This window comes from Nipponia nippon, unplaced genomic scaffold (assembly GCF_047370975.1).
Source record: "Nipponia nippon isolate SJK-2023a ecotype South Korea unplaced genomic scaffold, ASM4737097v1 scaffold_29, whole genome shotgun sequence".
NCBI classification, from domain to species: domain Eukaryota; kingdom Metazoa; phylum Chordata; class Aves; order Pelecaniformes; family Threskiornithidae; genus Nipponia; species Nipponia nippon.
In genome coordinates this window covers 2,310,491-2,338,386 of record NW_028262346.1, presented here as the reverse complement: position 1 = coordinate 2,338,386, position 27,896 = coordinate 2,310,491, and the positions used below count along the sequence as shown (strand labels likewise).

At 42.1% G+C, this 27,896-nt stretch overlaps 1 pseudogene; it reads left to right on the top strand.

The window, feature by feature from the left end:
* On the top strand, positions 1–27,475 carry LOC148054934 (uncharacterized; annotated as a pseudogene).
* Positions 27,476–27,896: the final 421 nt, after the last annotated feature.

Here is a 27,896-nt window from a genome sequence, read left to right as displayed (position 1 = left end):
ACCGAGCACCCTGCGCAGAATCAACATCTCTATAAGAACCTTCACTTCTCCTCCTCACTCTTCTCCTTCTTTCCTCACCGAATACCCTTGTTGGCAGGACCAACGCTGGATCCAGGACTGGTGATTCTCTTTTCCTTCTCTCTCTCTCTCTCTTTCACTTTTCCTAAGGTGATTAAGTTGTTAAAGTTGTTAAATTGAAGTCAAGTACTGCATGGCCTACCTTGACTTTCCGTAAAGCCGCATAGCTGGAGTGGATATAACCGTGAGAGGGTTGGTGGGTATCGAATATTTGTACTCAATACTTGTCTCTATAGAAGCTTTCTATTAAAGCTGGTGTTTGTGTACGGACCTTGAGTGTTGGCCCACCTTAATCCACATCGAGAGGATTTGCGAATCTTTGTCACTCCTCCCCCCTCCTCCCCAGGTGGGACCTGACACTAGCACAACTGTTATTCCAAACAGGCACAGCTGCTTGCTCACCTTAATTAGACCTAATCCCAAAAGGGAACCAATCTTTCCCTATTTTCTTCGATGAGCTCACCTGATTTACCTCAACTTTTCTTTTCTAATAGGTTTTGCCCTAACCTTTCAGCTATTGTCATTTCAGAAATTCTAATGGGAACTGAAAAGCTGCAGCTCCCTTGTGCCAAACTGTTTTATCTTTTTTTTTTTTTTAAAGTAAGTTTTTCCCAAATGTCAAAATCTTACTGAGGTGAAGAGGCATTTGGAGACGTGACGGGATGGGGGGGAGAAGCTGAGAACAAAGAAGGGGGAAAAGCTGAATGTGGTGTGTGACTTTTTTAAATCCTATTTTCTAAGATTCTGGGTCAAATCAAGAGCTTTCCTCCAACAAAACTTCTAGAAAGTGTGCATTGCAGAAAAGACTAAGACTAGCAGGATCTGACCCCTGGGTGCTGTGGCAATACACAATTTCTCAGTGTCTGTGTCCGTGAGAGTTATGGGAAGAGAGTTTCAATACCCACAGATGTAAGTATAATATAAGGATCTGCTTATCTCTTATTTTTGTGGACCTCCACAGCAAGTTAGGTAATTATATCTGAAGAATTATTAGTGCTCTAGATTAGAAAGAGCATCCAGAGGAGCAGAGCCAAGGTCCTGAACCCTATCTTTCATCTTAACTATGTTCACTTTCCCAGCTTCATCCATTCCCAAGTTTTTGCATCAAAAGTGGCAACAAAAACACACTCATTTTTCACCAGAGATGTCAGTTTATACTGTGGACACATTCACAAAGAATTGCACTACAAAGACTTTTTAGAACCACTACACAATTTAGAGAAAAAAGGTTTCCTTGTAACGCAAATCAGGATAGTTTTCAACTCATTGTGTTTTGCTGTTTCAAAGGAAAGCTACACTAGTGGATATAAACCCACTTGTAAATATAGTCTCTTCTCTAGCTATCAAAATGCACTCTCAAAATGTATTTTAAAAAACATCTGTGCATTTTATTACTGCTCACATTTTTTCCCCCCCTCTGAGTTTAAACTTAAATTTGCTTTGTCTAATTTTGGGCATGTGAGGTCAGCTCATTTGGAACTGATGAAGCTAGTCATGAATAAGAAATTAAAGGACATAAAAGTATTTCCAGGCGCCAGGTCTATGTATATACACAGTGTCACCTTTGCCAAGATATCACTTCAGTGTTCCTGAATTCCCATTGACTCATAGCCGTTTGATTTCGGAGCAACTGCTTTGACTTAAAACAGTTATTGCAACTGAGAGATGAGAAAAATAACAGCATCTGAAGAGCCTCTCCTTCACCTTTGAATTTATATATAAGCAAGTAAATACACCTACCTGTTTAATATACCTTCTAAAATATACTTTACCTGTTCAATGTACCTATGAGTTCATTACAAATGAAAAAATGTTGAGGTTTCCTTTTAAAAGATTTTTATAATGTAGTTTGTGGAGCTTTTGCACAAATAGTTCAGAGTAATGAACTGAACAACACTGAAAACTTTTTCTAATGCAAAATGCATTCAAGTGCTTTTCTAGATACACATTTCTTTCTGAGTGATAAAGTATAAAGGGGAAAGAAGTAAGTGAAGAATAAAAGGGAAGAGAAAAGAAGGGAAGAACATGTTTATTTGCATTTAATAAAAATTCTAACAATTAAGAAATGGTAGAACTAGAAATGCTTTTATTATTACAGAAAATAAACAAATTTGTGACTACTATGCTCTGAGACTATATTTGTACAAAATCCATCCTTAAGGACTGAAACACTTCCCATGATCAATTTCCAGACAGTGTTCTTCAAAAACTCTGAAAGAAGAAAACTATGTACTATTATGTCTGTAGACAGAGAGGATATTCAGTGCTCAATGTATAGGTAAAAATTCGGTGTATTGCTTTCCTTTTCTTGTCACATATCTATAACTTGAAATCCGTATATCTTCCAAACTTTTGTTTTTTATCATTTTCAAAAACGATGTCAGAAAAACAAAATACCCAGGAGAAAAAAGGAATTTTTTTTCTTCTTTTTTTTTTTCCTTTTTTCACCCTGAGATTTCAGATATCTGACCCGTTACATGTCTTCCTGACTGTTCCCAAGTGGACATTAAGACCACAATCTTTGTGAGAAAGTGGCAAAAGAAAACACTCCAGAAGAGAGTCAGCAAAAGTGGCAAGAATTCACTTGTGCATTGCAACTTTAGTGAAGTATTGACTCTGCGAATGGCAAATTTGTACCTTGCATAAACTTCACATTATCTTCTTTGATGGTCCAGGCAATTAGATTGACTGCTGTGGTATGGCCTGGTTCCTTCACTTCTTTAAATCCTCTTGTCAGTGCAGAAGCAGACCTTAAGAACTCTCTTCTCTGCAGGAGAGGAGGTGAAGTCCAGCCTTTAAAAAATATCTAAGGAATAGAGTTGTATAAATAGCCACTGACTTCTAAGGGAAAAAATCCTTCTTGATAATAAAAGGCTGAGATAAGAGGTCATAGAATAAAATCATAGAATCATAGAATCATTTAGGTTGGAAAAGACCTTTAAGATCATCACGTCCAACCATTAACCTAGCACTGCCAAGTCCACCACTAAACCATGTCCTCGAGCACCGCATCTGCATGCCATTTAAATACCTCTAGGGATGGGGACTCAATCACTTCCCTGGGCAGACTGTTCCAATGCCTGACTACCCTTTCGGTGAAGAAGTTTTTCCTAATATCCAACCTAAACTTCCCCTGGCACAGCTTGAGGCCATTTCGTCTCATCCTATCCCTTGTGATTTGGGAGAAGAGACCAACACCCACCTCACTAAAACCTCCTTTCAGGTAGTTGTAGAGAGTGATAAGGTCTCCCCTCAGCCTCCTCTTCTCCAGACTAAACAACCCCAGCTCCCTCAGCCACTCCTCATAAGACTTGTTCTCTAGACCCTTCACCAGCTTCGTTGCCCTTCTTTGGACACGCTCCAGCACCTCAATGTCCTTCTTCTAGTGAGGGGCCCAAAACTGAACACAGTACTCGAGGTGCGGCCTCACCAGTGCCGAGTACAGGGGCACTATCACCTCCCTGGTCCTGCTGGCCACACTATTTCTGATGCAAGCCAGGATGCTATTGGCCCTCTTGGCCACCTGGGCACGCTGCTGGCTTATATTCAGGCGGCTGTCAACCAGCACCCCCAGGTCCTTTTCCGCCAGGCAGCTCTCCAGCCACTCCTCCCCTTGGCCCATCAAGGTCATGCTATACAGCCTAATGACTGATACAAGGGGAATATTATAATTACTGTAATTAATTATTCATTTACCACATAGAAAACTGAAAACAAGGGACAAGAATAGAAAGTGGTATCCACAAATGGAGTCACAAATAATGATTCCCAGGAGTTAATTCTTGAAAACTGAAATCACTACACCCACTTCATCAAGGTGCACCAGCAGGGTACCATGACCAGTTAATCAGACAGTGCTCAGGTGTGCAGCCATTACACTTTTGGTGGTCTGAAATTTTATCTCTGCTCCACTTTGCACTGCATTGTTGACATAACTGCTCACTCTCTTCTCTCCTGGGGAACACAATGCTACCCCAGAGCTGTCCAGTGGCACACGTTATCCCAGGCAGGCCTGCAGTGAGATGAAGCAAAAACTTTTCTTTTTTCTTTTTTTTCATTATGAGCACTTTTGCACACAACCGTGCTTTCCATCTCCCCAGTACAGGTGGTTCTGGCAGACCAGCAAGTATATTTAGGTTTTGTAAATCTAGTTTTCTATTCCCCAGTCCTCATTTAGATGGGGCTTCCACAAGACAGAGAGGTAGAGCCAAGCACCAGAGAATGAACTGCCAGAGAGTGAGACTCAGTATGAATTTCTGCTATCAGTGTTAGCACTTAGTTGGAAGAAGGGAAAACTTCAGCTCTAGGCAATGTATGACTTCTACATGAAATAATCTTTCCAAGAGGGAAGAAAAGCCAAGAAAGTGCCATATTCACTGAGCAAAAAATTGCAATTTGATGTTTTGGAGCTTTTGTGACTCTTCCTTTTTCTCTCTGGTCAGTCCAACAAATTTTAATTCTTTTATGTTCAGAAAAATAAGAACCATGCTCTCCCCTTATTAAACAGTCATCACGCTAGTGATTAAAGAGCTTTATTTAGGTGTGAGAATGTGGGCTTGAATCCATTCCAAAGGAGGAAGGAACTGAACACAGGTCTCCTGGGAGCTATTAAAGAATAAATAAATCTTCATCTTCTCTGGCCAGGATCTGTCCAGTCTAACTTTGAGAAGAGATTTTTTCAGAAGTTTTACTCTGTGAAAGTCACACTGCTGGCCATTGCCCCCACTCCCCACAACCAAGCATGCATCTCCATACATGTGCCCTGTGGTACTTCACAGACTGAGAGAGAAAAAACTGTAGTGATGGGGAATATAGTGATGGCTGTTTGTGTTTTAACTGAAATGGATGCCGTCAGTCTGGGGCTTCAGTGCAATGTTCCTGGAGATGACAGTGAATACCTGAATAAAGTACGTATTGATTTAACACAGCAATTTCCTACCTAACAGAAAAAATTAGGACACCTTCTTCATGTAGGAAAGTATTTAAACACAAGCTTCATTTTCATTTAATTTTAAGCATGTTTAATATGTTCCTGAATCAGGGCCACTTAGGTAATTGTGTGGCATAATTGCAACAGCCTACTTTAAAAGCTCTGTGTAGCACCACAGAAATGTAATTCCCAGTATCTGTTTAAGGAGGTGATCTATAGCTTAATGTTAGTATAATCGTCATTTGATGCAGCAGTTGCTAAGATTGTAACATGTCTACTGAACAGTGTTTAAAAAAAAAAAAGACAAATAAATACATAAAATAGCATAGTGTAAATTTCTCTTAAATTACCACTTCCCAACTCTATGCATAATGCATCAAATGTATTTAGCACCAGTGAACTGGATTACACTTTTTTAGATGACTTACTATCTTCATGTTGGAGTCACATTCCCTTGCGGAGAATAAAATGTGTTACCCTTGGGAGCAAAGAGATTTGAAGAAAAAAAAATCTGGGGGAATAGCTTCACATCCATTATTTCAGATGGTTCTGTAAAATTCGGATAGCTTGTGGAAAAGACATGGATTGTTGTTGTTGTTGTTGTTGTTGTTATTATTATTATTATTATTATTAAAGAAAATGGCCTCTAGCCAGCTTAACAAACCACCTTGCAGCTTGTATTACTTATAACATTTTGCACTGTAAATTTCTTTTTGTTTCTAAAATATCTATGTTTTGAGGGCTTATAATTAACCTTATTCCATTATTTATATTTTGATGCATTCATGTGCAACTGAAATAAAGAAAATACATATCGATGCAACTAATTAAAGTAAAATCGTATAAAGTTTCATTATAACTGTAATTGATTTGTCAGCTGAGTAATATAACTAGATATATTACTCTGTTGACAAATTAAGTTAAAATGATAATGACACTTAGCCTGATCCTTATTTTTTTATTGCATTCCTTCCAGATAATTTCTCATTTCTTACACAAAAAGAATTCAACTTTTCTTTTTGGTGCCTCATAAGTCTGTGGATTAAAATTAATATATTAAAGTCCTTCACCATTTCTGTTTCTTTTAATTGAAGTAGAATAATTTACAGTAATTAATTGGCTTTTGCCAAAGTTAATTTGATAGTGGTGATAGAATGCTTTCAAAATACATCTACTGTCCGTAGGTGCAATAACATTTAGATAAGTAGGTAATTAAACCACCTAGAATCTAGAGGCCTTCACACTAGCCTTCATCAACAAGGAACATGTCTTGGAGAACAAATGCTCCTGGCTTGGGACTAATTCTGTATATGACAATATATTCTCCTTCAAGAAGAAGGGTGCAGCTTTAGGGAGGCAAGAAAGAGCTGCCTAAGGAGACCTATGACCTGTGATGATAACTGGCGAGTGATGAGTGAGCAAGAGGTAAAAGAGGAACAGTTATTTAGTGTTTCTCATAATACAGGAACTTGAGGGCAAAAAAAGAAATGGTAATGTTCAAAAATTGAAAGGATACCATGATGAGTTGACCTTGGCTGGCAGATGGGTGCCTACCAGGCCACTCTCTCACTCCTGCTCCTCAGCAGAACAGGGGGAGAAAACAATTAAAAACTCATGGGCTAAGATAGAAGCAGTTTAATGAAAGAAAGTAAAGGCCACATGTGGAAACAAAGAAAAAAATAAAAATATTTATTCTCTACTTCTTATCAACAGGCGATGTTCTGCCACTTCCTGGGAAGTAGGGCCTCAGTATGTGTAGTGGTTGCTTTGGAAGACAAATGCCTTAATAATGAATGCTTCTTCTACTCGCCCCAGCCCCGTACTCCTTTCTCTTAGCTTTTATTGATGAGCACAACATCATATGGCAAGGAATATCCCTTTGGTCTGTTTGGGTCAGCTGTCCCAGTTACGTCTCCTCCTAACCTCTTGCCTACCCCCAGACTACTGGCCTTCAGCAGGACAGGGGTTGGAGAGACAATCTTGATGCTGTTCAGGCACAATTTAAATGTTGTGATGTGAACAGTGCTATAGGCTTCAGCCATTTTGCCTTATTCAGTTGTAGTTAATTGCAATCATAATTAAAGATTAAGCATAGATTTTATTTTATAAAGTCTTAAGTGAAACATTTCTCCTTTTATTTAAAGAAAAATATTTCTAAATCTTCATATCCTTCTAAATATAAGTTGTTCCAAAACTATAAGACATTTTGAAAATGTTCAAGCAAGACGTTTTGATTTGGAAGTGGGGGATGTCTTTCACTTTCTTTTTTTTTCTTTTTCTCTGTCCAAAGTGAAAGCATTTGAAAAATCAGTTAAAGTTCTCCAAATGGTTTTATTTTGCATCTACAGTGAACAGTGGGTGAAAAATACTGTCTAGGTCCCAAAGATACCAAAGTCCAAGGTCATACATCTCCTGATATTTCAAAAGCCACAGAACAGAAGCTATAAACAAACTTTATTCTTCTGAAGCCAAGAAGTGTACCTCAGTGTTGAGAAATGTGTAGAATACAATGCAATTGTACAATACAGTTGTTCACAGTTCACAGACAACACAGGCACATTATAGCCCTCAGCTATTTAGTACTGGCTCCAAAGGACAGAACTGCTCATGCATTTAATTCTGGAGACCATCTCAACTGAAACATTAGTGTGCTGGCCATGATGGCAACCATTACACTTACATTCAAGCATCATGCCCTGAGGGCTGAAGGTTTTAGCCAAACCACGAATAAGGTCTTCTGTAGCAATGCTATGTTTCTCTGTTAAAAAGTCTTTTAATCTAAGACAGGTACAGTTTATTGAACACTCAAATCCTTAAAATCATCCTCTAGATAAAGGACAGGGAGATAAGATAACACCATATTGCTCATTGGTTTGCAATCCACACAGTGTTAATCTACTAGCAGTGCTCGTGGGCACGCCATCTATTGAAATTGAGCTCAAGTCCTTCAAAATTAAAAACATGTGTTTCTGTTGTTTCAGCTAAAATGCCACTGTCAGCAGATGAAGGTCAGCGGTCATGTCATGACCTTTTTAAAGCATTCCAACAACTAGAGGAATTTTTAGCTGGTGTTTTTATACACTTATGAGACAATGAAATTCAGAAGTTTATGCTATGTTGTTGTTTTCCACAGATCATGTTATCTACATATCATTCTCAAGACACCTGAGTCTTCAAGCTCTCTGGGGACCTCCACATGTTAATGGCACTTCACGGTGCAGCTAGTCACAGGTAACTGATCCAGGGTCTGTTTTCAGACTCACTCTTGCAGGGACTAGCCTAGCACACTTTTGTCCAGCTGAGGGCAAGTGCAGAATACCATCAGGTATTCTTGTGAAGCCATAGCCAAACAACACTTTCCAGGTACCTGAATCTAGAGACCACATGGTGTGACTACCTTCCTGTTCATTTAATCAGTTCGTTGTACACCACATCGTGGATCCTCCTGTTAAATATCATTCTTATACTGTATACCTACCCATTGTTTGCTTTTTAATGGGTTAATTACTGTGTTCATACATCAAAGAGGACTCAAGCCCCAGTTGTTACCAATATGATATTTTCAGTTCAAGATGTACATTTTTAAATACTGAATTTATATACTTCCAGGACTACACAGTGTTCAACGTACAATATCAAAGGTGACATTCATAGACCTTCTTTATTCTTTTGATACACTGCAAACATCCCGTTCATTAGTCTATTATCTAGCCGCATATCAGTCATACTTCTAATCTTTATGTTACTTCTGTTGCACAGAAACCATAAGGATTTACGTTTCTCAGGTTTGCATAGCATTGCTTTAACATACACATAACACTTAAATCAGTTTGCAGTGATGTGTCTCTTCTTGGCACACACGAGATGATACAGAAAGTGCATTTCAACATTCAACAATAAATTGCTACATCTTATTCTTTTTCCAAGGGATGTTAAAAAGAGTAGAATATAAACGATTCAGCTTTCCAACATGGTAATACAAGTATTTATTTCACCTTTTTTAGTGCAAACCGCCAACTTGCCCAAGTGCTCTCCGTCCTATTTGTTTGACACTAAAACTGAGGTACAATGTAGATAAAACACTATTATATTTACCATAGAGATTGTGGGTTGTAGAGACTCTCACATGAACCACATTAGTGATGAAAGCAAACAAATACAATTTAATTACCTGCAATCAATAGAACAAATTCTCTATGCTGAATGCAAGCTGTGAAAAATAGTAAATTAAAGCTCTGTCACAGCCTGCAAGCATAAGAGCACAAAGATTCCATAAGTAAAATATGATTGTAAAGAAAACAAAGTAGCTGCAAACAACAACCAGATCAGTTCTTCCTTTAGGAGCAATTTTTTTCTAAATTACTGAAGTAACACAGCCTCATACGTCCTATTTTCATAAATCATATAAGCATTTAGGATTCCCATGGGATCTAGACTCCAAAGTACTTATGTGATTTATATGTGTATACAAAGTCACTTAGGTGCTTTGGAGAAGGATACTTCTAGATTTTTCTCATTCCAACTTAAAAAGAGGAGGAAGTGCCTCATATTGTTACAGGATTTTTCAGTGCCCAGATAATACTTTGGGATTTTCTGATGTAGGTGTCCTTTGATAAGTCATCTTGTCACTTGGTTAAGAAAAATTTTAAGCCAAAAAGACCACCTAACCTTTTTTGGAAAAAAAAAATACATAGATCATCGTGTGCAGGGCTGTCACAATGATTTTTATATACAATTAATTCACAATGAGGCTAGACTTTGTACTGTTTATTTCATTGATTTGGGGGGGGATGTTTGTTAATCTTTGCGCATATATGTATTCATGCTTTTTTATTTTCATTTTAAGTCTTCGAAGTAATTTCATGGACCATCTTTTAATTGCTTATAGGCAATCAAAGAAAGAGGGGCTACGAACTGATAAATGGTGTTAAGAAATATTCTGTGACTTTTCTTTTTAAATAGAACTAATAGCATATCTTTGCCTTTCAGAAATGTTAGGAATATAAAGACTATGATATAAGAAAAAAAAATAATTGTTCTAGCAATAGATTATGTAAGTGCAGTGAAATTGGCCTTTTTTGTAAAAAAAAAAAATTATGACTTTTAGTGTTTGTGGAGTAGCTGTGGATAGCCATTCACAGGTTTATAAATGGAGAATGAAAATCTGAGATTTGGGTACATTTGGTTTTATTTGTTCCTACTCTCCCCACCAGAGCAAGCATCCACCCAGGTTCAAGCCTGAGAGTTACTATTTTGATGCTATATTTACAAAAGGAATTAGAAGGGGCGAAAACAGTGAAAACAAGTAACAAAAGTGTAAGCAGGTGCAAGCTGTGTTATTTCTATTTTAAAATATATCTTCTAGCAGTGTGGTATAGTAAGCACCATCTTAAACTTCCACAGTCTGATGCTGAGTCCCTTCCCTTTGCTGTAGATCTGGAATAGATACTCAATGACTACATTTTTTTTTTACACCACTGTGCCTGAGATCAGAACCTGGACCCTTGACATTCACCAAATCCCCTCTAGCCCAAATGTAGTTTGCACCACTGGTGAATTCATTTTTCAGCCTCAGACCTTGAGTCTCCTTCCCTAAAAAGTCAACAACACAATACCAGAAAGTGTCAGCATTAGAAAAGGTATTTTGCTGTATAATAGGGAAGATAATTTCCTCCTCCAACAGATTTCCAATCTAAATAGTCTCTTATTTAGAATCCTGCATGCAGTGGTAAGTGACGTTATGGTACTCAGCTAGAAATGAGCAATAACATTCAAATGAAAATTGGAAGCTGAAGATCTAATCATTAACAACAGATGGTTCAACTTGAATCTGATAAACAAGTTGTCAGTCCCCGTCACCCCCCCTTCTCCCTGCCCTTTTCTTTTCCTTTCACTTGCATATGTTTGTGTGTATGCAAGTTATTTTACCACAGTCAAATCAACAGGGGAAAAAGGGCTTCCAAAACCAAAAGGTAAACCTCATGGTAAATCTGGAATACATTCAGATGGAAGTGGAAATCACTTGAGCATCTGATGCTGAGGAGTTTGGGATTTAATTCAGGCAGTTCAGCTAGCACAGTGGCAGCTTTCTTGGGCTCTGGATTGCCTCCCACATTGGTCCATGTCCCAGTATTCTCAATGTACAACCTGCTCCACTAAAAAATCCAAAAATGAGAGACTCTGCTCCACTCTTGGATGCTTATGTGCAGAACACAGTGAAAGGCAGTTGGAGACCTACAAGCACATCTGATCACAGAACTTGGCCCACCGTGGCTGGATTTCATCCCAGTTTTACAATAGTGCCTTCTTTCTTTTTCTCTGTTCACCGAAAAGAGAGTCTTTGCCTTTGTGCACAATCACACGTTCAACAGAAAGGGGAATATGGAACACAAAACTGCAATATTATCAAAAGCAACAAGTGAAGGAAACATATGGATAAAACATGGAGGTATGCAATTGCCCCATTTAACATCCTGCTTAGTACTTGTCATTGCATAAGTTCAAAAGCTGTGCAAAGGCTTTTGGTCAGATAAATATTGTTATTTTGCTCTGTATGGAAGTAGTTTTCTCAAGTAAAAACTTAGTTAAAAGTAATTTTATTTTGAATACTCCTTAAGAACCCTGGTGTCATAATTGTCAAAATGCTGCAAGTTTAAGGAATAAATAGCACAGAAGAGCATTGAGTGAATCATATGGTCCCACACCTCTGGTATTACATATGGTCCCACACCTCTGGTATTGCACCATTATCATGAGCAACTCAGGGAAAGGGGGGAGAAACTGGGAGTTGCTTAAAGTAATACTGTCATCAAGAAATAAGCCTCAGGCTACAGTCCTGTCTGAGATGAACTCCATACAAGGAATATATATGTATAGCTTATGGCAATTATCAGTTAAAGGACTTCCTAGAGCATTAGGCCAGTGTTCTGAGGAGAAATGTGGTGAAAAGTTCTGAGGTCCTTAAACACCATGGCAATGAAGAACATCATTGGGCTTCTGAGCCTGACAGTAGCTTTCTTTTGTTTCTAGACTGAGAAATAATTTCTTCAGAAGAAATGATGTAATAAACACAGTTTTCCTTCCTATAGAATGGTCCCACATTCTTTTGAACATGAAAGGAATAATCACACCAAATCAAATGTTCCAAGCAATGAATTCTTTTAAGTAGTTGCCAACCAATGACAGATTCAATCTACATCTGTAAACACCAGAACATTTTACATTCCGATACAATTTTCCTGAATTTACAATAGAGACAAGATTTTTGTGTGTGCACATGTTAACCCCAGTGTAAAATATCCCCAAATCAATTGATCAATTGATTAAGAAATTAAGTGCTAAATAATGGATGGGACTGTGAACATTTCCTGACAAGATGCTGAGAATAAAATATGTGTCTACAATTCTTTTGTCAAACAGTCAGCCAACAAAACATTGCAGTGTTTTCTTTAGGAGTTTACATAAATGCCTGGAAAACAAATGGAAAAGCGTGTTCAAACAATATTTTATCATTCATATAAGCCAAGCAGAAATGGTCATTACACTGAAAAATGAATAAAATTCTTTTTCTTTCAAATTAAATTTTAATGTAGCAGAACTTTACATGATCCTAAGAACATAAATAAATACAAGGTGACAACTAAATATTTTCCGCAGTTAATTATGCCATTAATATTGAACATAGTGTAAAGTACTCATGAAAGAATGTTGCTAAATACTAAAAAAGGAAGGCAAAGCAAGAGTTGTGAAAACACTGATGATTTCATATAGTGAAGTTTGTTTTATGCAAGAGCTGTATTGTATTTATTTTAATTCCTAATTACTATTTTCTTTTATGCTGGCACAATAATGTAACTAATTTGTGGGCTGTCTGTTACCATAGTTTTGAATCCCTTTATATATATATTTAATAATTGGGGCTTAGTCATTTAAAGTTGTTTTCAGGTTGAAGTGTAAATCTGTACGTTTGCACATCACTAAGTGTCTTAAGGTGAATGAAAGCTAACAAAAAGGCATGATTTCTCCTCATAATAATACTATGAAAAGGGGAATACCACACTCATTTTACAAAAGCAAAGTGAGACATGAGATAGTAAACTGTCATGCTAGTCTGTGGATGTTTGTATGGTTAAATCAGAACTTGAACTCTGCTCTCCCGTGGGCCAAGCTAACAGCTTATTTTCCCCTGAACATTTTCCCCACTTCATTTATAAGCAAATGTACCATATATCTGCAGCACATACACATGCCACTCAGCCTTGCTGTGATCAACATGTTATGAAACAACAGTCTAGTTCGGAGTATTTAGGGCTGTTGTTAGGATAATGATATTGCATGGCTGCTCTACTTCCCAGTGGAGTTCTGTTTTCCTAGATTTGCTTTAATGCAAGTGCTTTTTGCAAACAGAGGAGACACTGGAGAGGTTTGCAAAAATGTAAGCAAGCCCTTTAACAGTTCATTGGGAAGCAAAGAAGGATCCCTTGCTAACCAGACTGACTGTAACTGTTCACCTGAACAATCTTGTCACTCCTATGGTCGCTTTTAATATTTGATGGCTGGTCATGTATGGCATGCCTCATCACACCATCTCTGGAGGCAGTACATTGGGAAATTTGAAAAGATGCCACTCCGCTGGAAGGATACTGTTGCTGATTTAATGGCAAGGCTATGTTTCTAGGTTCTTATTTCTCATCTCAGGATTATTAAATTGCTGGCTACTACTGAAACTTAAAACAAAAGAAAATAAGAATATGTATAAGTTTGCGCCATGCAAGGCTCAAAGGGCCATTGCACTTTGTGACTGACCTGTGGTCACATATCTACAAATATGGAACAAAAAACATTAAATAAAAGAGAAGTTAGGATGTTATTCCCCCACATCCATGTGCATAATTCCACTTGATCAGTGGCCAGACTGAAAACTTGCTGCATTCACCAGGGACTCTCCCACACACTTTAAGACCAAAACGTCTTCTCTATTTCACTCAAATTTCAAAATTTTTCACAAAATAGCAAGACTGCCCCACCAGTCTATGGCAGAGGGAGTCCCACATCTGTTAAAATGGGTGGAGATAGGAGTTCTGAGGAGTTTTGAAGGCAAACTGAAAGAAAAGGTGCCTGGCACCCATCAGGACATCAAGGAAAATGCCTTTGTTTGTCTTAGAATTTTGCTAAAATCAGTGTGTTCCTATAGGAATTTCTGTATCTATATTTGAGTTTGGTTTTGTGCAAAATTTAAATCCAGGTTAGCAGAAGTCAGTAAAACTGATGACAGAATCAGGTACCTATTGAAGTTGATGACTCTTGGTTTAGGGGTATACTATTAGTGATTTAACAGCTCTCACCACTTTCCATGCTTTCTCTGTACTCTTTAAATGGTGTGGGAATGAAGGAGGAAAATACAGCCCAGGAAAGAAACATTTTGGTTTAGCCTGTCCTGGTTTCAGCTGGGATAGAGTTAATTTTCTTCCTAGTAGCTGGTATAGGGCTGTGTTTTGGATTTAGGATGAGAATAATGTTGAGAACACACTGATGTTTTAGTTGTTGCTAAGTAGTGCTTACACCAGTCAAGGACTTTTCAGCTTCCCATGCTCTGCCCGGCGCACAAGAAGCTGGGAGGAGGCACAGCCAGGACAGCTGACCCAGACTGGCCAAAGGGCTATTCCATACCATATGACGTCATGCTCAGTATATAACTGGGGTGAGTTGGCCAGGGGGCAGCAATCGCTGCTCAGGGACATGCTGGGCACTGGTTGGCAGGTGGTGAGCCAATTGTATAGTGTATCACTTGCTTTGTTTTTGTATATTATTATTGTATTATTATTATTATTATTATTACTATTACTACTATTCTATTTCATTTTACTTCACTTATTAAACTGTTCTTATCTCAACCCGCGAGTTTTCTTCCTTTCACCCTTCCAATTCTCTCCCCCATCCCACTGGGGTGGGGGGAGTGAGCGAGCGGCTGTGTGGTGCTTAGTTGCTGGCTGGGGTTAAACCATGACAATCCTTTTTGGGGATCAAAGGGTTTGAGATAATAACAGATTAACCAGAGTGTATTAAGGAATTTGTATCTGTTAACAGTTGATTCATCTGTTCTCAGTATTAGGCTCCCTGATTTGCACCATGCTCTTGTTTTTGCAGTATGTGTTAAAGATTGGTGTTGGGTTTTGCAGTTTGCTGTGCTCTGCAGTCATTAGTGAGGTTTTGCCTGGGAGATTTGTTATTAAAACACTGACCTTGAGCGCTATCTGGTATTTGGGTTCTGTAGTGAAGCCGTTACTGTACTTCGGGTACCACCTCATGGAGACAATTAGCAATTATACCTCTTCCTCTGAGAGGCTTTTTATGGAGGAAATACAGAATGGCACCTTTGTTGTTTTCTTCTGTGATGTTTCCTCCTTCATTACAATAACTTTTCAGTATCTTGAACATCCTTGGGTAGTTAAGATATATCCGTTGGTAGTTCTTGGGAATATTGTTTCAGTTTTGTCTAAGAAGGTTAATAAGCAACTTAAGAATATCATCCAGAGATCTGCCCCAAGGCTGGATAGTTATGAGTGGCAGGGTGTGTGGGAGAGTATGGGCAAATGCCTAGGACGGTGGGACCCTCCAATGTTTTGGAACTTCACCCCTGAACAAGTGCAGAATCCTGAAAAATTAGTAGAATATTTGGAAAAAGTGTGCTGTCACCCTGGCAACTCCAGAGAGACACAGATCACTGCAACGTGCTGGGGCCTGGCCCATGCCTACCGAGCCCTATTAAACACTATTCAGAACCCTCAAGGGGAAGAGAAGGTCTCTGGATCTGATGAAAAAAAAATAAGTGCTGTGGCTACGCCAGCCCCTGCCACAGGCACTGCGGCTATGCCAGAGAACCAATGCATGCCAGTATCAGTCATCCCTATACAGAAGAAAAAGCACACAAGAAAATCAGCTCATTTAGTAAGGGCTGATGATGAGCCAGGGCCATTACGAGAACAGGAGGAGGAAGAGGCAGAACCCATAAATGAGATGGTAACCACCCGATCCCTGTCCCTGAGTGAGCTGCGAGATATGCGAAAAGATTCCGGTTGTCGTCCAGGCGAGAACATCATCCATCACCTGGCTGCTCCGATGCTGGGATAACAGGGCCAGTAGCCTGGAATTAGAGGGTAGGGAAGCCAAGCAGCTGGGATCCCTTTCTAGGGAAGGGGGCATTGACAAAGCGATTGGAAAAGGGGCAAAAGCCAACTCCTGTCAGGCGTGAAGGAAAGGTATCCTTTCAAGGAAGATGTTATATGTCACCCAGGCAAGTGGACCACCACGAAGAGAGGCATCCAGTACCTGAGGGAATTAGCTGTGCTGGAGGTGATTTATAATGACCTGGACAACGAACAGTTACCCAGAGATCCAGATGAAGTCCAGTGCACACGACCCATGTGGTGGAAGTTTGTATGGAGCGCACCATCATCACACGCAAACTCATTGGCAATAATGACCTGGAAAGATGAAGAGGGACCAACGGTGGATGAAATGGCTGGCCAACTCCAACAATATGAAGAAAGTCTCTCTTCCTCCCTATGGGCCTGCATCTTGGCTGTGGAGAAACTGCCTGACATGATAGCTGAGAAATTATCCCAGGACTTCAAGCAATTCAAAGAGGTTATGTCCTACTCCTCACCTGTACAGACCAGTATCTCAGCCATTAGGAGCAAGCATCCCTCTCTTCAAGAGAGAAGATATAGTGGATACACACCACGGGGCACCCTGTGGTTTTATCTGCGTGACGATGGAGAGGACATGAGGATGTGGGATGGAAAATCTACCTCGACCCTAGAGGCACGGGTATGTGAATTGCAAGGAAAAACAATTACAAAAGGTGGTTCTTCCAGGAGAGTTGCGGCTCCAGTTTCCAGTGAGCAGTTCCCTAGACAGAGCAGAAGGGCTGATTTTACTTCCAATCTTAATAAAGCGATTTTTGATTTGCATTTACAAGAAGTGAGTAACGAATGCTATGACCGGGACTAGAGGGGCCCTGCCTCCAGCCAGGTGGAGGAAAGGGACAACCGGGTGTACTGGACTGTGTGGATTCGATGGCCTGGCACATTAGACCATATTAGGAGTATAAGGCTTTAGTAGACACCGGTGCACAGTGTACCCTCATGCCATCAAGCTGATGGGCAGAACCCATCTGTATTTCTGGAGTGACAGGGGGATCCCAACAGCTGACTGTATTGGAGGCTGAAGTGAGCTTAACCAGGAAGGAGTGGCAGAAGCATCCCATTGTGACTGGCCCAGAGGCTCCATGCATCCTTGGCATAGATTACCTCAGGAGAGGGTATTTCAAGGACCCAAAAGGGTACCGGTGGGCTTTTGGTATAGCTGCCTTGGAGACGGAGGAAATTAAACAGCTGTCTACCCTGCCTGGTTTCTTGAAAGACCCTTCTACTGTGGGGTTGCTGAGGGTCAAAGAACAACAGGTACCAATTGCTGCCACAACGGTGCACCAGCGGCAATATCGCGCCAACCGAGATTCCCTGATTCCCATCCATACGTTGATTTGTCGACTGGAAAGCCAAGGAGTGATCAGCAAGACTCGCTCACCTTTTAACAGTCCCATATGGCCAGTGTGAAAGTCTAGTGGAGAGTGGAGACTAACAGTAGACTATCGGGGCCTGAATGAAGTCACGCCACCACTGAGCACTGCCGTGCCGGACATGCTAGAACTCCAACATGAATTGGAGTCAAAGGCAGCCAAGTGGTATGCCACCATTGACATCGCTAATGCGTTTTTCTCAATCCCTTTGGTGGCAGAGTGCAGGCCACAGTTTGCTTTCACTTGGAGGGGCATCCAGTACACCTGGAATCGACTGCCCCAGGGGTGGAAACACAGCCCCACCATTTGCCATGGACTGATCCAGACTACATTGGAACAGGGTGGGGCTCCAGAACACCTGCAATGCATTGATGACATCATTGTGTGGGGCAACAAAGCAGAAGAGGTTTTTGAGAAAGGGAAGAAAAATAGTCCAAATCCTTCTGGAGGCTGGCTTTGCCATAAAACAAAGTAAGGTCAAGGGACCTGTACAGGAGATCCAGTTTTTAGGAATAAAATGGCAAGATGGACGTCGTCAGATCCCAATGGATGTGATCAACAAAATAACAGCCATGTCCCCACCAACCAGCAAAAAGGAAACACAGGCTTTCTTGGGCGTTGTGGGTTTTTGGAGAATGCATATTCCAAATTACAGTCTGATCGTAAGCCCTCTCTATCAAGTGACCCGGAAGAAGAATGATTTCAAATGGGGCCCTGAGCAACAACAAGCCTTTGAACAAATTAAGCAGGAGATGGTTCATGCAGCAGCCCTTGGGCCAGTCCAGGCAGGACAAGATGTAAAAAATGTGCTCTACGCTGCAGCCGGGGAGAATGGCCCTAGCTGGAGCCTCTGGCAGAAAGCACCAGGGGAGATTCGAGGTCGACCCCTAGGGTTTTGGAGTCGGGGATACAGAGGATCTGAGGCTGGCTATACTCCAACTGAAAAAGAGATATTGGCAGCATATGAAGGGGTTTGAGCTGCTTCAGAAGTGGTTGGTACTGAAGCACAGCTCCTCCTGGCACCCCAACTGCCAGCGCTGGGCTGGATGTTCAAAGGGAGGGTCCCCTGTACACATCATGCAACTGATGCTACGTGGAGTAAGTGGGTCGCACTGATCACCCAACGGGCTCGAATAGGAAACCCCATTCACCCAGGAATCTTGGAAGTGATCATGGACTGGCCAGAAGGCAAAGATTTCAGAATATCGCCAGAGGAGGAGGTGACACGTGCTGAAGAGGCCCCACCGTATAATAAACTATCAGAAAATGAGAAGCAATATGCCCTGTTCACTGATGGGTCCTGTTGTCTTGTGGGGAAGCATCAGAGGTGGAAAGCTGCTGTATGGAGTCCTGTACGACAAGTGGCAGAAACTGCTGAAGGAGAAGGTGAATCGAGTCAGTTTGCAGAGGTGAAAGCCATCCAGCTGGCTCTAGATATTGCTGAACGAGAAAATTGGCCAATGCTCTCTCTCTATACTGATTCATGGATGGTGGCAAATGCCCTGTGGGGCTGGTTACAGCAATGGAAGCAGAGAAACTGGCAGCGCAGAGGCAAACCCATCTGGGCTGCCGCATTGTGGCAAGATATTGCTGCCCAGATAGAGAACCTGGTTGTAAAAGTATGTCACGTAGATGCTCACGTACCCAAGAGTCGGGCCACTGAAGAACATCAAAACAACCAGCAGGTGGATCAGGCTGCTAAGATTGAAGTGGCTCAAGTGGACCTGGACTGGCAACATAAGGGTGAATTATTTCTAGCTCGGTGGGCCCATGACACCTCAGGCCATCAAGGAAGAGATGCAACATATAGATGGGCTTGTGATCGAGGGGTGGATCTGACCATGGACACTATTGCACAGGTTATCCATGAATGCGAAACATGCACTGCAATCAAGCGAGCCAAGCGGTTCAAGCGTCTCTGGTATGGAGGACGATGGCTGAAATATAAATACGGGGAGGCCTGGCAGATTGATTATATCACACTCCCACAAACCCGCCAAGGCAAGTACCATGTGCTTACAATGGTGGAAGCAACCACTGGATGGCTGGAAACATATCCCGTGACCCATGCCACCTCCCGGAACACTATCCTGGGTCTTGAAAAGCAAGTCCTGTGGCGACATGGCACCCCAGAAAGAATTGAGTCAGATAACGGAACTCATTTCCGAAACAACCTCATAGACACCTGGGCGAAAGAGCATGGCATTGAGTGGGTATATCACATCCCCTATCATGCACCAGCCTCCGGGAAAATCGAACGATACAATGGACTGTTAAAGACTACACTGAGAGCAATGGGTGGTGGGACATTCAAACATTGGGATACACATTCAGCAAAGGCCACCTGGTTAGTCAACACTAGGGGATCTGCCAATCGAGCTGGCCCTGCCCAGTCAAGACTTTTACGTACTGTAGAGGGGGATAAAGTCCCTGTAGTGCACCTAAAAAATATGATGGGGAAGACAGTCTGGGTTACTCCCGCCTCAGGCAAAGGTAAACCCATTTGTGGGATTGCTTTTGCTCAAGGACCTGGGTGCACTTGGTGGGTGATGTGGGAGGATGGGGAAGTTCGATGTGTACCTCAAGGGGATTTGATTTTGGGTGAAAATAGCCAATGAACTGAATTGTATGATGTTAATTGCTATATAATACTGGATGTCATCACTTCTGTGATTACTATGTGCCATATCAACAGTATACAGTAAGAATCACCCAAATTAATGAAGAATGAACTCTGAGGAAACCAAGCAAAGTGCAGTGGTGATAGAACCAGAACTGGCTTCAGCATGCAACAATCCAACACCACACACCATCTCTCCTGCCCTGAAAGACTGTTATGACAGATGAAGCCCAAAGTCATGAACTCAACAAACATTTTAGAGGGATAGCCTGTAGACTAGGGAAATTATATCTATATGTGTGTATATATATATATATATAAAAAATATATCAAAAGACTGGAAAAGTGGTAGAGATTAATTGGAATGTATTTGAAAGACCTGGGCATGACGTATATGGTATGGAATAAGGGGTGGATATTGTCCTGGTTTCAGCTGGGATAGAGTTAACTTTCTTCCTAGTAGCTGGTATAGTGCTGTGTTTTGGATTTAGGATGAGAATAATGTTGATAACACATGGATGTTTTGGTTCTTGCTGAGTAGTGCTTACACTAGTCAAGGACTTTTCAGCTTCCCATGCTCTGCCAGGTGCATAAGAAGCTGGGAGGGAGCATAGCCAGGACAGCTGACCCAGACTGGCCAAAGGACTATTCCATACCGTATGATGTCATGCTCAGTATATAAACTGGGGGAGTTGGCTGGGGGGCAGGGATCACTGCTCAAGGATGTGCTGGGCATCGGTTGGCAGGTGGTGAGCAATTGTATAGTGTATCACTTGCTTTGTTTTTGTATATTATTATTGTATTATTATTATATTACTGCTACTACTATTACTACTATTTTATTTTACTTCAATTATTAAACTGTCTTTATCTCAACCCACGAGTTTTCTCCCTTTCACCCTTCCAATTCTCTCCCCCATCCCACTGGGGTGGGGGGAGTGAGCGAGCGGCTGTGTGGTGCTTAGTTGCTGGCTGGGGTTAAACCATGACATAGCCTTTGACAGTGAAAGCAACGATTTGTAGCCATGGGCTCAAAAGCACACAGATAATAGCTCAGTCATTTAGACTAATCTGAAGTCAGCCATTTCATACAAAATGTCCCAACTCTTTGTAACTGATACTCCTGAATTTCAAATTCTTTCCTTTACTGAATAATGAAAAATCTGTTTTTCAGCCAACCTTGGTAAAAAATTTCTTTTTGAAAGCAATAAATACCTAGTTAAGTTCTAAAATGTTAATAGCTGTGCAAATAGTTACTGCTGTCTAAATGAGTGACCATTTAATGAATCACTTACACCAAAAAGGTCATTGTAGCAAGTCCCATGTGCATCATGTTATTACAACTTACCAGCAAATGACCACATTAATATTAACTGACAGATTGCAGACCTTTATGTCTGTGTACAGCGGGTTTCTGGAAGGTGCACTTCTGGGAGGTGTTAGAAAACTTTCTGCCAGCATATCGTCCTGTAAATTATGCAATTTTCAAGTCATTACTTGTTCAATGTGTGGACACCTAGTTATGGAGCTTTCTGAACAACAAGTAGGTTAATGAATAAAGCACACTTGACCTCTCACCTTTCAAAATCTTATCTCAAAACAAGCTAGTATTCTTAATTCCTCTTGTTTCAGGGGTCTGGGACATGTCACAGATAGGTTTTCCTATCAGGCAACCCCATGACAGCTCTGAAATAGCTAATGGTGTGCACTAAAGTCAGAGACCGTTTAAGACAGAGGGAACAGCAAACTTTCATGCCCCTGATGATGCTGATGCTTGTAGTCTCTGTGATAAGGGTGATTGCATTAAGGTGAATTTCTGAATTAAACATAATATATCAAGCTTGTACCAGGGACCTGTCATGTCACCATGGCACAGAATTCCCACACTTGAGGGCTGACATTCCCTCATGTTCACCTTCTGAAATGACACTGTAAGCTGCATTTCCAAGTCAGCTATGGAATATTGAGCACTTCTTACTAATATTGAGCCACTTGCACAAAAGCCTCATATATCCTAATAAGGACAGGATTAAGGATGTGCCTAAGCAAGGGCCAGGGCACAGGCTTGAGCTCTGTCCTGCAGAGCAGGAGGCAGGAGGGTCCTTGACTTTGCAGACTGTAAGAGCCCAAGCATTGCTCCTCTTCCTATCTCATCATGTGGTCGTGAGTGTGCCACAACAGCATTGCTCATCAGAAAGAAGGGGTGAGAATGAATTCAACTTCTTCCACATGGGAAGATTCCCCCTCACCCAAGGTCTCTTCTCTCCTTCAGTCTTTCCATTTTGTCTACTCTCACCAGCCTACTTAGAGCTGTCATCCTTCAGACCTGTAAGAGACTCAAGTTCAGGACAGGAAAATCAGGCACACATATACCCTGGCTCAATGCTCTCATAAAACTTTGAGAAAGGTAAGTCACTCCTGATCACTGATAAGCCATTTTTACCTCCTCAGAAATTTTCTGAATATCACAAAGATGCCAGAAAAGTGATTAAGAAGTTAAGCCCTTGTAGTCTTTTAAAGAAAAGACCACCATCCCCCCCACATGTTTTCAGAGAGTGTAGAGAGGAAAAATGCTATTAAAAAAATCCCTGCTTGCTAGTGTCCTTTTAAATTATGTAAAGCCAATTTCTTGTAATATTGTCACTGAACAAATAATCAGTTGGTTGAGGAAGATTTGTGGCTGCAATTATTTATTCATTTTAATGTTTGTTATTAAGCCTTCCTCTTGCTGTTTGCACCCATTATATGATGAAAGATCAATACGAAGAAGATGAGGAAGTGCAGAAATGATGGTTAATTATCAGGGACTGAGGAGGATGAGAGCAGCCCTGGTACAAATGGCTGTGAGACCTACGGCCAGTGCTCTAGTCTTTTGCTGATATTAGCCTTTGTTTTACAGTGAGGGGACCAGGGTTTGATGCTCTTGTTTTTTTTTTAATCAGGACAATGGAGTGAACACTTGAGACGAGTTTTATCATGCTTTTCTAATCCGCTCCATAGCTGGGATTGAATTAGGAGAAGCAGTGGTGCCAAGTGGATAGAAGGAGCCTGCAGTTGAGAAACAAGGGTTTTTTTCCCAGTGATGTTGGTAAAGATTAACCTTGCTCATTTTACCCTAACAATACTATGGCATCATGAAACAGGATATATGTCTCATAACAAAGAACTCTAAAGTGAATGATAGTTTGCTTCGCTAACGGTCCGTAAAGGACCGCTTACTGTTGCCAAAGTTAAGTGAACTTAGGGGAAAGGTAATTCCGGCAGGGGGAGATCACAACCACCGACTCAAGGACCACCCACTCAAGAAACCCACCGATCCAAAAGATTAAGGAAGTAAAGGTCTCGAGAATCATAGTGAGCATGCGTAGTAATTTACATGGCAGGTGAAGAATTTTAACCAATCATTTAACAAAGTGACAATGAATATGTATTAGATGATTGTATAAATAACTGGCATAGAAATAGGTAACCATTTAGCTTCTGGGCTGCTTGGCCTCTGTAGCTCAAAAGAAGCACAGAGCCAGAGGTTATGTATTATTCATTTTTCAGTTGGACTCAGTAGAGAAATCTGAGAGTTTACTACATAAATATCTTAAACTTAAGTACATCATGCATTTCCATAAAGTTCACTGAGGCCAAGATTCATCATTTCCTCACAGTTCAATAAACCACTTTAAAATATGCTTAAATTGACTTCAGTAGAGCTGTGAGCACTTACTGAAAGTTCAGTGTGTCCTTAAATGATTTGGAGAATGAGGTCCATCTGCATACATGTAAGTGCTTTGCTGAACATGCCTAAGTATCTAATCCATGGCCCCATGAAATCCATGAGGTTCTCCATTGATGTCATTGGGCTTCCAATTTGGTCTTAACAGTTGGATATTACCAGTTCATTATCATTTCAGAGCTGTCTTGTTACTTCCTTGAAAGGAGATGACATTCAGCTTTTCACGGCAATGCCCTATGCTTTGCATTAGAAAGCCCTAGATAGCATTCTAAGATTTCTTACTTAAGGGTGTCTGTGGGGCTTGTTGTTATTATGATTTTAAAATGCACTGCTCAAAAGTGTCAACTAACACAAACGGAATAATAATTCCTTTTGAAACATATTGAAACCTATGTGCTGTCCGTACAATAGCCTATAGTAACAGAATGTCATAGAACAATGTTATATACATTGGGCTTTTATGTAAGGTAAGGAACTTCATGTTAACTGTTGCACAGTCAGTGATGCATTTCCAACAAAAGGGACTTGTCATAGAGCTATTTATTACCAGGATGACTGCAGATATTAGAGTCTAAGTTTAAGAACATGATGAATAAACTATAACTGATGAATTCTCTATCAGACCCTCTCTTTCTACAGTCAGAGATGAGAGCAGTCTATGCTTTAGTCAGTTCCCTGACCTATATGTTAAAGTTACATGGGGGACTACTGAATTATGTTCTATAATCCTGATTTTGAAGGCAATTTCATTCTTATTTATCTCAGGACCTTCTCCTTTTAATGACCTCTTCTGTTTTCCCAATTATTGATAGGACTGTTTATACTACTGTCGAGGACTGTTACGGAACCAGAATTGTCTCGACATCGCCGTTATACCGCCATCTTCTGGCTTCGACATCCAGCCCCCGATGAAACCGCCACTGGACACCTGCGCAGAGACCAGGGCGCGAAAAGCAGAAGCACAAACTGCACGTATGGAGACACGTTCTGCGCATGTGCGTGGCCCTATAAAAGGACCGTGTGCGCCTTTTGAGGGGCTTCTCCTCCTACCCCGCGCACTCCTCAGAAGCTGCTCCTGCGGACACAGAGGCTGGACATTTGATTGACGGGATAATGCCGGACTCGGAGTGGTGGTAGCTAGTTCCCCCACGTGGCCCTCTTCTCACCCACCTGAGCACGCTCTTTCTCTCTCTTTTTTCTCGCCTGCTCTCTTGCTCTTTTTCCCTCTCTCTCTTTTCCCCCGTCTCCCTACCCGGTCCTCGCCCCTTTGTTCACCAAAATAAAGTCAAAAGGTAGTACGGCATTTGACCTCGTTTGCGTCTTAATCTCGTCCTTGGGATCATATCGAAACCTCCCCCGACATTGGATCGGGACATTTCATTGGCGTCACAGACAGGATCCCCTGAGACGAGAGTGCCGTACTACCTTGTTGTGGTGTGCTGTGTGATTGTGTGTGAACGAGACGTACGAGCAAGTACGAAGCGAGTGCAGAGTTCTGATCCGTGGTTCTGCTCTCCCGCGAGGGAAGCAGCCAGAGATGAACGAAGCGTGAGGACGGTGTGAATGTTGGTTCTTCTTTGTTCATAGCTTACATATTAGTGTATGGTCTGGCCTCCTGGGAGCGTATAGGGGGAACGTGGACTTTAAGGCGGGACCCTCTCAGGACGACACCCCCCCTTTGTAGGAATTTTTTGGGTATTGGTTTATGTTTTGGCCTTCTGAGAGCGCATAGGGGAAACTTGGATACTGAAGCGTGACCCTCTTAGGACAATATCCCCTTTGTAGGTGATGGCCGCCTGAAAGGCAGTCGATGTTTGTGACCATGTGCTTTCGCTGGATGAAGGGACAAAGAAATTGTATGGCCTCTCAGAGGCGCACCGGTCTTGCCCCAGGGACAAGACTGGGCAAGGGAACACTGGTTTCAGTTGCGGAGTGTGGTGGATAGAATAAGAATATTGCAGAAGGAGGCTAAGGTTAAGAGGGGGAAGGGAAAGGCTATAATTTGTGCAGTGTTAGGAGCGAGTTTGGCTGCCGCGGCGGCGGAGAAAAAGCAGAGGTCTTGTCGGACAGATACGGTGGTGAGTTCCCTGCAGATGGTAATAAAAACCCTGCAGGAACAGTTGGAGGAGGAGAGGCGCCAAAATGCGATACTAAAAAATGAGTTGAGAAATCCAGTTTTAAGGGAAGCGGACACACCGCCGGGGGTAGAAACAACGCTCGCGGAGAAGGGGATACGGCATGTTTACCCCCAGGGGGATTTGCAAAGAGCCAAAGAGGCCGTGGAGAGCCCCCCCGCACATGTACCCGCTGATCAAAACGGAGTATGTGTATGAGGATGAGGGTGACAATCGTCCCCAAGTTATTACTAAAGAGGTCCCGTTTACCGCAACTGAATTAGCAAAGCTGAGAAAGGACTTTGCGAGGACTACAAAGGAATCGGAGACCGAGTATGTGTGGAGAGTGTCTTTGTCGGGGGGGGGGATGGGATCTTACTGTCAGAAAAGGAGGCGGAAGGGTATTGGGGTCTGGGTGTGTTTTTAACTACGGGCGATCTCCGAGCCCCATGGTCGTTGACCCAGAGAGCTGCGTACTGGGCCAGGGGGTTGAGCCCCTTGGAGAGGGGAGACCCCTTAGCTATAATGGGCACGGTAGATCAATTAGAGAGTGTGCAAAAGGCGGCGTGCCTTCAGATGATGTATGACCGGGAGCTCAAGCCCCACCTGGGCTCCCCAATGTTAATGCCTGTAGACCCGGAGAGAATGACTCCCCTGATACGGGGACTTCCCGACTCCCTGAAACCTATTGGGATCCAATTGCAAGGGAGAATTTATAACACCCCCGGGGAGAAAGGAATGCAGCCGTTCGGGAGGGGATAACGACCCCTGACTACCGGCGGCCAGGGAAGAAAGTATGGACATGGGGGAGGTGGCTCAGGAGTTAAGTGATTTCGGGAGGAAATACGGCCCTGTTAGTGGACCACCCCAAAGAACCGAGACCAGGGCTGTGTGGGCGGCAGAACGAGTTAGTGGGCGGCAGTCACCCCACGGGAGCGGCCGTGACCCAACCGGGAAAGGAAAACCCCTGAGTCGGCAGGGACTGTGGCAGTTGGGGCTCCAGAGAGGCGTTCCCCAAGATTTAATGGACGGGCTCCCAACCAAGAAATTGGAGCAGCTCGTGCGGAGATGGTCAGAGCAAGGGGCCATTTCGAGGCCAACTCCTAGCACTCCACTCCTGATAAGCTTTGAGGAGAAACCAGCCGGGGAAGAAAACAAGGCGGCGGAAAACTAAAACCTCCGCCCCCCTGAAGGTGAGGGGGAGGGTGGAGGGTGGATGTTCATAAGACAACTCGCCTGCAATGCAAAGGGAGACTTGCTGCTCACGGTAGCGGTAGGACCAAAGAAAAGACCGGTAACCTTTTTAATCGACACGGGGGCGCAAATTACTGCGCTAAGGCGAACAGAAGCAGAACGATGCGGGATCTCGGTTCCCTCTAGAAACCTGATTGTCTTAAATGCTCTGGGAAAGACACAATCGGTACCTATGACCCCAGCGTCACTATGGTTACCAGGGAGGACGGCCCTGTTAATACTGTGGTGGCCATAGGATCTTTCCAAATGAATCTCTTGGGCATAGACGTTTTAAAGGGCAGACAGTGGCGCGATGTCCAGGGAAACTTGTGGTCTTTCGGCGTCCCCCAGATCAGGCGGTTAGCCGAAGACCCCGGTGCGGAGGTGCGCCTGTTGCAAACGGCGCCTACCCTCTCCCCTTCTAAATTGACAAACGTGAAACCCTACCCGCTACCGATAGGAGCCAGGGACAGAATCGCACCAGTTCTGGAGGACTTAAAGAGGCAGGGGATTATAGTTCCCACTCACTCCCCCTTTAACTCCCCGGTATGGCCAGTCCGAAAACCAAACGGCAAATGGAGGTTAACAATAGATTACTGGAGGCTGAATGCCAA